This window comes from Herpailurus yagouaroundi, unplaced genomic scaffold, assembly GCF_014898765.1.
Source record: "Herpailurus yagouaroundi ecotype Mexico unplaced genomic scaffold, PumYag 182, whole genome shotgun sequence".
Classification (NCBI taxonomy): domain Eukaryota; kingdom Metazoa; phylum Chordata; class Mammalia; order Carnivora; family Felidae; genus Herpailurus; species Herpailurus yagouaroundi.
Genome location: NW_024412413.1, coordinates 38615468 through 38624210, shown reverse-complemented (window position 1 = coordinate 38624210; position 8743 = coordinate 38615468). Strand labels below are relative to the sequence as shown.

Below are 8743 nucleotides of genomic sequence, written 5' to 3'. Positions count from 1 at the left end.
GGGCTCTGGGCTGATGGCTCAGAGCCCGATGCGGGGCTCGAACTCACGGACCGCGAGATCGTGACCTGGCTAAAGTCGGACGCTCAACCGACTGCGCCACCCAGGCGCCCCTAAAATATAGGACTTTTAATGACAGCAAATTTTCATTAGTAACAACTCAACTTTAAAATAATGCAATATGAATACAAAGAAAATTATTTGAGCAAAGAGAAGGTTGTGCAAATTATTGTTAACCACAATTTAGTGAATTTCAATTACAAGTTTCATGGCATATGAAAAAATAACTTTTGGTCAGGAAGCTATTTTATAAATAGAAGGCACACATAAATAGAAACCACTAGATGATTGAACACTTTCAAAATTCAAGAAAAGAAATAATGCTTTTTAGTGTATTAATGTTATCATTGTAATTTGAATTTTTTACCACCTAGTATTCACTGCAACCTCAAATAAATCACCCATTCAGTTCTGTGTCTGGATACCTTATGAAAAATTATTACTTTGGAAACAATTTGCAATGTTAGAAAGATAATAAGTAGTATTCCATAAGAATCACAATAATGAAATCTATACAAATAAAAGATACATTAAAAATCAGTAGCCTAATTTTCTGGTTTGTTACTAATTAATTACCCTACTTAAAATTCTTTTTCATGTTTATTTATTTTTGAGAGAGAGACATACACACAGAGCGTGAGCAGGGGAGGAGCAGAGAGGAGACACAGAATCTAAAGCAGGCTCCAAGCTCTGAGCAATCAGCACAGAGTCTGATGTGGGGCTCAAACCCACAAGCTGTGAGATCATGACCTGAGCTGAAGTCAGATGCTTAACTGACTGAGCCATTCAGGTGCCCCTAAATTAGCCTACTTTAGATAGGATTTTTTAAAAGCCAAGATCTTGTTTGTAATTTTTAAAATACAACTACATTAATATTTGTTATATGGAAGTCTAACATTTTTAAAGTTTAGACTTAAGATTTAAAACTAACTTTGTATTTAGGATGTTTTTACAGAGAATGGTTAACTGTTTAAGATATGCTCTGTGAAAGCTGGGTAGAATGCTATTCTCAGAAGTATATTAGGAACTTTGCATGAAGATTAACCAATTGCCAAAAGATAGTTGAAAACAGTTGTTGACATGCTTAGCCTAATCTGTAAGGCTTCTTTTCTAGAATGGATATATCAAAAATACAATAAAACTCATCATTTCTACTAACACCTAGATTTGTAAAACATTAGTTAGGAAGTATTTGCCTAGCATTTAAAATTTCTAGGGGCGCCTGGGTGGCGCAGTCGGTTGGGCGTCCGACTTCAGCCAGGTCACGATCTCGCGGTCCGGGAGTTCGAGCCCCGCGTCGGGCTCTGGGCTGATGGCTCAGAGCCTGGAGCCTGTTTCCAATTCTGTGTCTCCCTCTCTCTCTCTGCCCCTCCCCCGCTCATGCTCTGTCTCTCTCTGTCCCAAAAATAAAAAAATAAAAATAAAATAAAAAAAAAACGTTAAAAAAAAAAGAAAATTTCTATATAAATATATAACTTATTTTGAATATTGTTGCTGCATTTTTATGGGAAAGCTTTTTTCTTTTCATGTTTTTGTGTTTTTTAAATGTTTTTTACTTATGGAAAATTATTTTATATGCAATGAAATGTACAGAACCTAAGTGTACAATTCAATGAGTTTTTACGAATGCATACTCTTATGTAACACCACTCAACAACATATAGAACATTTCCATCTCCCACAGAAAATTCCCTTGGATACCCACTCTCCAAAGCAACCACTGTCATGATTTCAATCAGCAGAAGTTAGTTTAAGTTGTTCTTGGCTGTATGTACTTTTTAATGTCTGGTGTGTTTCTTTCAACATAATTGTGAAAATTTCAGTAATTGTTCTTTTTTACTGTGGGGTAATTTCACATCTTATGAATATTGCATTATTTGTGTGTGTGTGTGTGTGTGTGTGTGTGTGTGTGAACATGTAGCTTCTTCTAAACTAAGTATTTTGAATAAAATTGCCATACATATATTTTTTAAATCTTTTTTTGTGGAATTCCTGGGTCATAGTCTAGATATGTGTTTGTGTGTAAGTAACTGACAGTTTTCTAAAATGGTTGTACTATTTTAAATACACCCCAACAGCAGTATAGGAGAGTTATAATTATTTCTCAGTATCACCAGAATTTGGTGTTAACAGTCTTTTTAATTTAATTTTTAAAAGCTGGCTGAGAAATTTTCTGTGGCTCAGCATATGATTTAACTTGTTGAATATTCTTCCATGCACACTTGAAAATAGTGTATATTCTTCAGTTATTGGCTATAATGTTCTATGTATTAGTTGAATGTGTTTGACATTAATGTTTTGCAAATCTAGATCCTTACAACTTTTCAGTTTAATTATTCTATCAATTATTGAGAAGGGAATGTTAACATATCCCACAATGATTGTATATTTGTCTGTTTCTTCTTCCGGTTCTGTCAATATTTGATTCATGTACTTCAAAGTTTGTTTTTTTTCCTTAACAAATACATATTTATGATTGCTATAACTTCCTAACTGACCCTTAATCATTATCAACTGTCTCTTTTATCTTTGGGAATACTTCTTGTCCTAAAAGTTCTTTTGTTTGGGAGCACCTGTCGGTTAGGCATCCAACCAGGTCAGGTCATGATCTCGTGGCTTAATTTTTAGAGAGAGAGAGAGCATGAGCTAGGGAGAGGGCAGAGGGAGAGTAAGAGAGAATCTTAAGCAGGCGCCCTGTTCAGCATGGAGCCTGACACAAGGCTCGATTCCAGGCCCTGGGATCATGACGTGAGCCCAAATCAAGAGTCTGATAATCAATCTACTGAGCCATGAAGACGCCCCTAATCTGCACTTAAAGTCATTATTAATTTCATTGAATTTAGTTCTACTATTTGCTATTTGTTTTCTACTTGTCTTATCTCTTTTTTAGTTCCTCTCTTCTCTCTTTCTTGCCTTCCTTTGAGTTAATTGAATAGTTTTAGTTTTCTACTTTAATTAATCTGTTGGATTTTTAGCTATACTTATTTTTAGTGGTTGCTCAAGGAGATTACAATATGATTATTTAGTTTGTCATAGCTACTTAATATTGTACAACTTCACATAAAAATGTGAAGTTGCAGGGCACCTGGGTGGCTCAGTTGGTTAAGCAGCCAGCTTCAGCCCAGATCATGATCTCTCAGTCTGTGAGTTCGAGCCCCGCGTCTGGCTCTGTGCTGACAGCTCAGAGCCTAGAGCCTGCTTCCAATTCTCTCTGTCTCTGTCTCCCTCTCTCTCTGACACTCCCCTGCTTGCTTTCTGTCTCTCTCTCTCAAAAATAATAAGCATTAAAACAATATTAAGTTGCAAAAATACAATTCCATGCATTTTGCCATATTTTGTGCTATTCATGTCATGCACTTGATATCTGTATACTTTAAATAATTTACATATATGTACATTGTAAACCACAGTTTATTGTATTATGTTTCTTACAGGGCCAGTAGAGATTTAAATGAATTGAGAAAAGAGCACATATCTTTTCTATATAATTATTGTTTCTGGTGTTCTTTATTTCAGTGTCATTTCATCCAGGTTCATACTTCTAGTGTCATTGCCCTTTAACTTTCTTAAGACTTTCTTCTGTGCAGGTATGCTTGCATCAAATTCTCTCAGATTTTATTTACTTTAAATAGATTTATTTTGCTTCCACTTTTGAAGGATTTTTTTCTCTGGATATAAAATTCTGGATGGATAGTTACCCCATCTCCCTGCCACCCTCCACACCCCAGTATTTTTCACCTTAAAAATGTCATTCCTTTGTCTTCTAGTACTTATTGTTTCTGATGAGATGTCAGCTGCGATTTATATTCTTAGCTCTGGTGTGTGATACATATTACTTTTTCTGGCACTTCTCAAGACATTTTTCTTTATCTTTTCTTTAAGGCAGTTTGTCAGTGATATGACTAATGTGCTTTTTGTTGCATTTGTTTTTTGCTAAGGGTTCATTTAATTTTTTGTATTGATAAATTAATATTTTTCTGAAATTTGAGAAATTTCTGGTCATTATTTTTTCAAATATTTTTCTTCCTTCTTCTATCCTATTCTGAGACTCCATTTATAACCTCTTGATATCATCATCCTTTAAGTGACTGAGGCTTTATTAATTTTTTTCATTTTTTTCTATGTTCTTCAGATTGAGTTCTATTGATGTTTCACCAAGTTTATTGACAATATTCTGCTGTCTTTAAGCTGTTATAAGTCCAATGAATGTTTCATTTCAGATGTATTTTTAAGTTCTAGAATTTTGATTAATTCTGTTTTATTATCTCTGTTTCTCTGCTGAAATTACCTATTTGGTTTCTAATTATGGTCATGTTTTCTGTTAAGTAAAATAAAATATTTACATAGTTTTAAATTTATTTTCTGATAATTCCTACACTTGAGGTATTCTGTGATTTTTTTTCCTGTTGAACACTTTTTTCTCTTGACTATGAGTCACATTTTCCTGTCACTAGTAATTTTCCTGCCTGCCTTGTAATTTTTAAACTTATATTAGACTTTGCTGGTGATGTTTTGCATAAACTCTGGATTTTGTTATCTTGTTCTTAAGAGTGTTAGTCTTTATTCTAACAGACTACTAAATTACTGAATGATGATTTTGTGAGTATGTGGTTTTGGTTTCTCTATTATCTACAGAGGAAATTCCTTGATCCTGGAACAGAGAATAAAGTAAATATATGATCCTTTTAGGATTTTAATATGAGGCCTGTGCTATTTACCACGCCCTTAATTTGGTGGGATTGAAACTCCAAATTCCAGGGCGCCTGGATGGCGCAGTCGGTTGAGCGTCCGACTTCAGCCAGGTCACGATCTCGCGGTCCGTGAGTTCGAGCCCCGCGTCAGGCTCTGGGCTGATGGCTCGGAGCCTGGAGCCTGTTTCCGATTCTGTGTCTCCCTCTCTCTCTGACCCTCCCCCGTTCATGCTCTGTCTCTCTCTATCCCAAAAATAAAAAAAAATAAACGTTGAAAAAAAAAATTAAGAAACTCCAAATTCCAAGGGTGGCTGGGGGGCTCAGTCAGTTAAGCGTCCGACTTTAGCTCAGGTCCTGATCTCACAGTTCCTGAGTTGGAGCCCCGTGTCAGACTCTGTGCTGCCAGCTTGAAGCCTGGAGCCCACTTCAGATTCTGCAATTCCCAGTTTCTCTGCCCTTCCCCCACTCATGTTCTGTCTCTTTCTCCTTCAAAAATAAATAAACTTAAAAAAAATTTTAAAAATATTGAAACTCCAAATTCTGTCTCCCCTGCACTGGGAAGCAATTAAAATTTCTACTCAGTTTTCCATCTGTTTCTTTCCACTGTGTTCCTCAGTCTGTCCTTATACATGTATGATTAAGCGAGTAGCCAAGGATTTCAGAGGAGTTTAGACCCAGAATTTAGGCCTACCCCCTTTTTGGCTCCCTCCTTTTCCAGCTACTTTGGCAGTCTCACATTCCATTCTCTGACACCTCAAGCCACAAGTTGTTTGTTTGTTTGTTTGTTTGTTTGTTTCCTCCATCCAGGGTGCATGGTTGTTATCTGCAGGAGATTTAATCTGATACAAACTGCTGTTGTATCATCAAAACAGATTCTCAAACTTACTATATTTGGGCACTGAAATATTTTGATATACATTTTTGACTGCCTCTGCAAAATTATTTGTTGCATGATTTTGACAATTCTAGTCACACTGAACATTGTATTTACAATAGCCTTACTGAATATTTTGTGATAAGCACATAGAAGAGAGGTTTACATTGCAATAATATACATGACTCTAAAAGGAACAGTAGTAGATATTTTTGTTCTTACAAATATGTTGGCAATCAGGGACTTTTCTTTTTTTAAAAAAATTTTTTTTCAACGTTTATTTATTTTTGGAACAGAGAGAGACAGAGCATGAACGGGGGAGGGGCAGAGAGAGAGGGAGACACAGAATCGGAAACAGGCTCCAGGCTCCGAGCCATCAGCCCAGAGCCTGACGCGGGGCTCGAACTCACGGACCGCGAGATCGTGACCTGGCTGAAGTCGGACGCTTAAGCGACTGCGCCACCCAGGCACCCCCAATCAGGGACTTTTCTATTTGCTACTTTATTTCACAGAATCCCCAGTCTCACTCGATCTTTTGATCCTTTCTCCTCTATTGGTTGTTTCTCTTTCCATCTCCTTTTATTCTCTCCCCCCACCCTTACCCAGTGTGTGTGTGATTCCATGAGACATGGAATCCCTGTAAACTCCAAATTCTTTTTTCTCTTTTGTAGAGCTTTCCCCAAACTTTAGATCAGGATTCCTTTTGTATATATTAATCTATCAAGGTTTTCTGTCCAACTACACTCTTTAGAAAACAGGAATTGTTTCAAGCAGCATTTCATTGCAATCAGCATTGGTGACACTTGTTCATCAATCAATACTGGTTACAGAATTGGTGACACTTTCTTCTTGAAATCTGTGCATGCATTCATCCATTTGTTCATTTATTTGTTAAACAAATACTTCCTTTCTAATGTTTTCTTTATTTTTGAGAGAGAGAGTGCATAAGCAGGGGAGGGGCTGAGAGAGGTGGGGACAGAGGATCTAAAGCTGACTCCACACTAACAGCTGCAAGCCCTATGTGGGGCTCAAACTCAGGAACCGTGAGATTATGACCTGAGCTAAAGTCAGATGCTCAACCGAGTAAGCCACACAGGTGCCCCTGTTAAACAAATATTTCTTAATATCAATATATGCCAGATATTATGGGCTTACCTAAGTTTTTTTTTATGATTTTTTTCCAGTTCTATTTGACTGCCCGTTTACTACTAACTTTACAGAGACTCAGTTCATCATCTGCTGTTGTGAAACTATATATACAAATAGTCCCTTTAAATGTTTATTTACTCTTATGATTTCCAAGCTTATATATGCATAATTATCCCAAATTGGCCTTTCTTGACCTCTTAGGCTAACTAACCCAATCTTCTCCTCCCAAGATATCTCTATTTATTCATGTTAACAAGATATGAAACTAACATGTAATTTACTCGAATCCCTCAAACAAATCCCCCAAACCAGTATGTCTCATTTCTTCATTAGTGTCAATGATTCAATTTAGTCTCCAGGTGTTATAGAGTTGTTCTTAATAGACAACTAACTGCTATGTAATTACTCCCTAAGAACTGCTTCAGATAAATAATTTCAAATCAAATTTGTCGTTTTTGATGGATATTCTCATGAGATGGCTTGCTATCTAGAGCTGTCAAACTAATGACTTTATAAAACAAATCAACTTATTTTCCCTCCAAGCAGAACATGTATAACCCATTTTGTTTACAGTATTCTCCAAAAACAAAGCAAAACAAAAGTTTTACTGAGATATTTTTATAAGTAAGCTGTGCATTCAGTAATACTTGATTTAAAAACTATTATTATTATATCTGTGGTCCATAGAGTTTTGGGTCCCCCAGTTGTCTATCTCTACGTGCAGTAGGACAGACACTTTAAACATTTTTAGGAAATTTTTTCCTGTTTACAGATACTTCTTCAGTTCTTTTTCATGTGAATGGAATATGTTAAGATGATTTAATTTGGCACACTAATAACAGTGTGTCATTCCATATTCCCAGCTTTGTAACACCACCTGAAATCATGTTTATTTTGATAAATTCTGGCCCAGCTACTCCAAAATATATTTCTGGAGTAAGCCAGACTGCTAGAGAGAAGAGTGCCTGAACTGAATAATTAGAACCTCTGAAGAAATAGTTGTACAAAACCATGTTTGATAGTTACTCTGCTCAGTCACATTGAGAGACATTGTAACAAAGAGCCAAGTTAAAGATACTTGGCATTTACTATGTAAGGATGTTGTTGAGGATATTGTTCATTAAATTACATTGTAACCTGTTTATCTGATTTTTTTCTGAGAGAGAAATATATCTCTCATCTCAGTGACAGGTTATTGCATTTTCTTATTCATTTAATTTTTCTTTATTTATAATCACAGGGATTTACAATCTTGAGTTTTTCCTTTGTATTACTTTCTGTAACACAGGGCCAAATCATAGCCTCCCTCTAGGAAGTGTACAGTGTACTTTTTATCTGTTGACCCGATTCCTGGGTTCATTCTATGTTGTACTCTTCTCTGCCCAAAAAAATAATCACATTCTGCTGATATTCTTTTGCCTTTTTTAAAAGCTCTGTTTCTAATTATTCTTTGTTATTATTGTAATCTGCATTGTACTGTATATATACAACATCTAACCACTTTCTATCAAATTAAACTTTTCCTATTAACTAGCTATGGGGAGGCTCAGGCTTTTCTTAAGTTTAGACTTTACAAATTCATTCTGTTGATTGCTCTCTAGTGCCTCCAGTAGTTACCTAAACTCACCTCTCAAACTTTCAGTGCCTTTCAGTAACATAACACACTTTATGGCCCCCTCTTTTTTCTTATTACTTCCTTAAACTTTCTTTATTCCAGTCTAGTATACTTTCTAGACTTTGACAATTTGTAGCTACTTATATCTTTCCCATACTCATTGTGTTTAAACATCTTTTCCAGCACGTATTTACCGATTCTCAATTGTTCCTCCAAATTAGCCACTAGATATTCTTCCACTGAAACTTTCCTTTGGGCATCACCTATTTGTGGTGGTTTCTGTTAGCTAAATTACTTCTCATATGTGTATGAAAAACAACTTATACCCTAAGACTAATAACTTGCTCACACCATTCA

At 35.8% G+C, this 8743-nt stretch overlaps 1 protein-coding gene and 1 long non-coding RNA gene across 7 annotated transcripts in view; one reads left to right on the top strand and one right to left on the bottom strand.

The window, feature by feature from the left end:
- LOC121040697 (uncharacterized) overlaps positions 1-8743 on the bottom strand; it is a 168734-nt gene that overhangs the window by 30539 nt on the left and 129452 nt on the right. The window lies entirely within an intron of this gene.
- PTPRQ (protein tyrosine phosphatase receptor type Q) overlaps positions 1-8743 on the top strand; it is a 227369-nt gene that overhangs the window by 113506 nt on the left and 105120 nt on the right. The window lies entirely within an intron of this gene.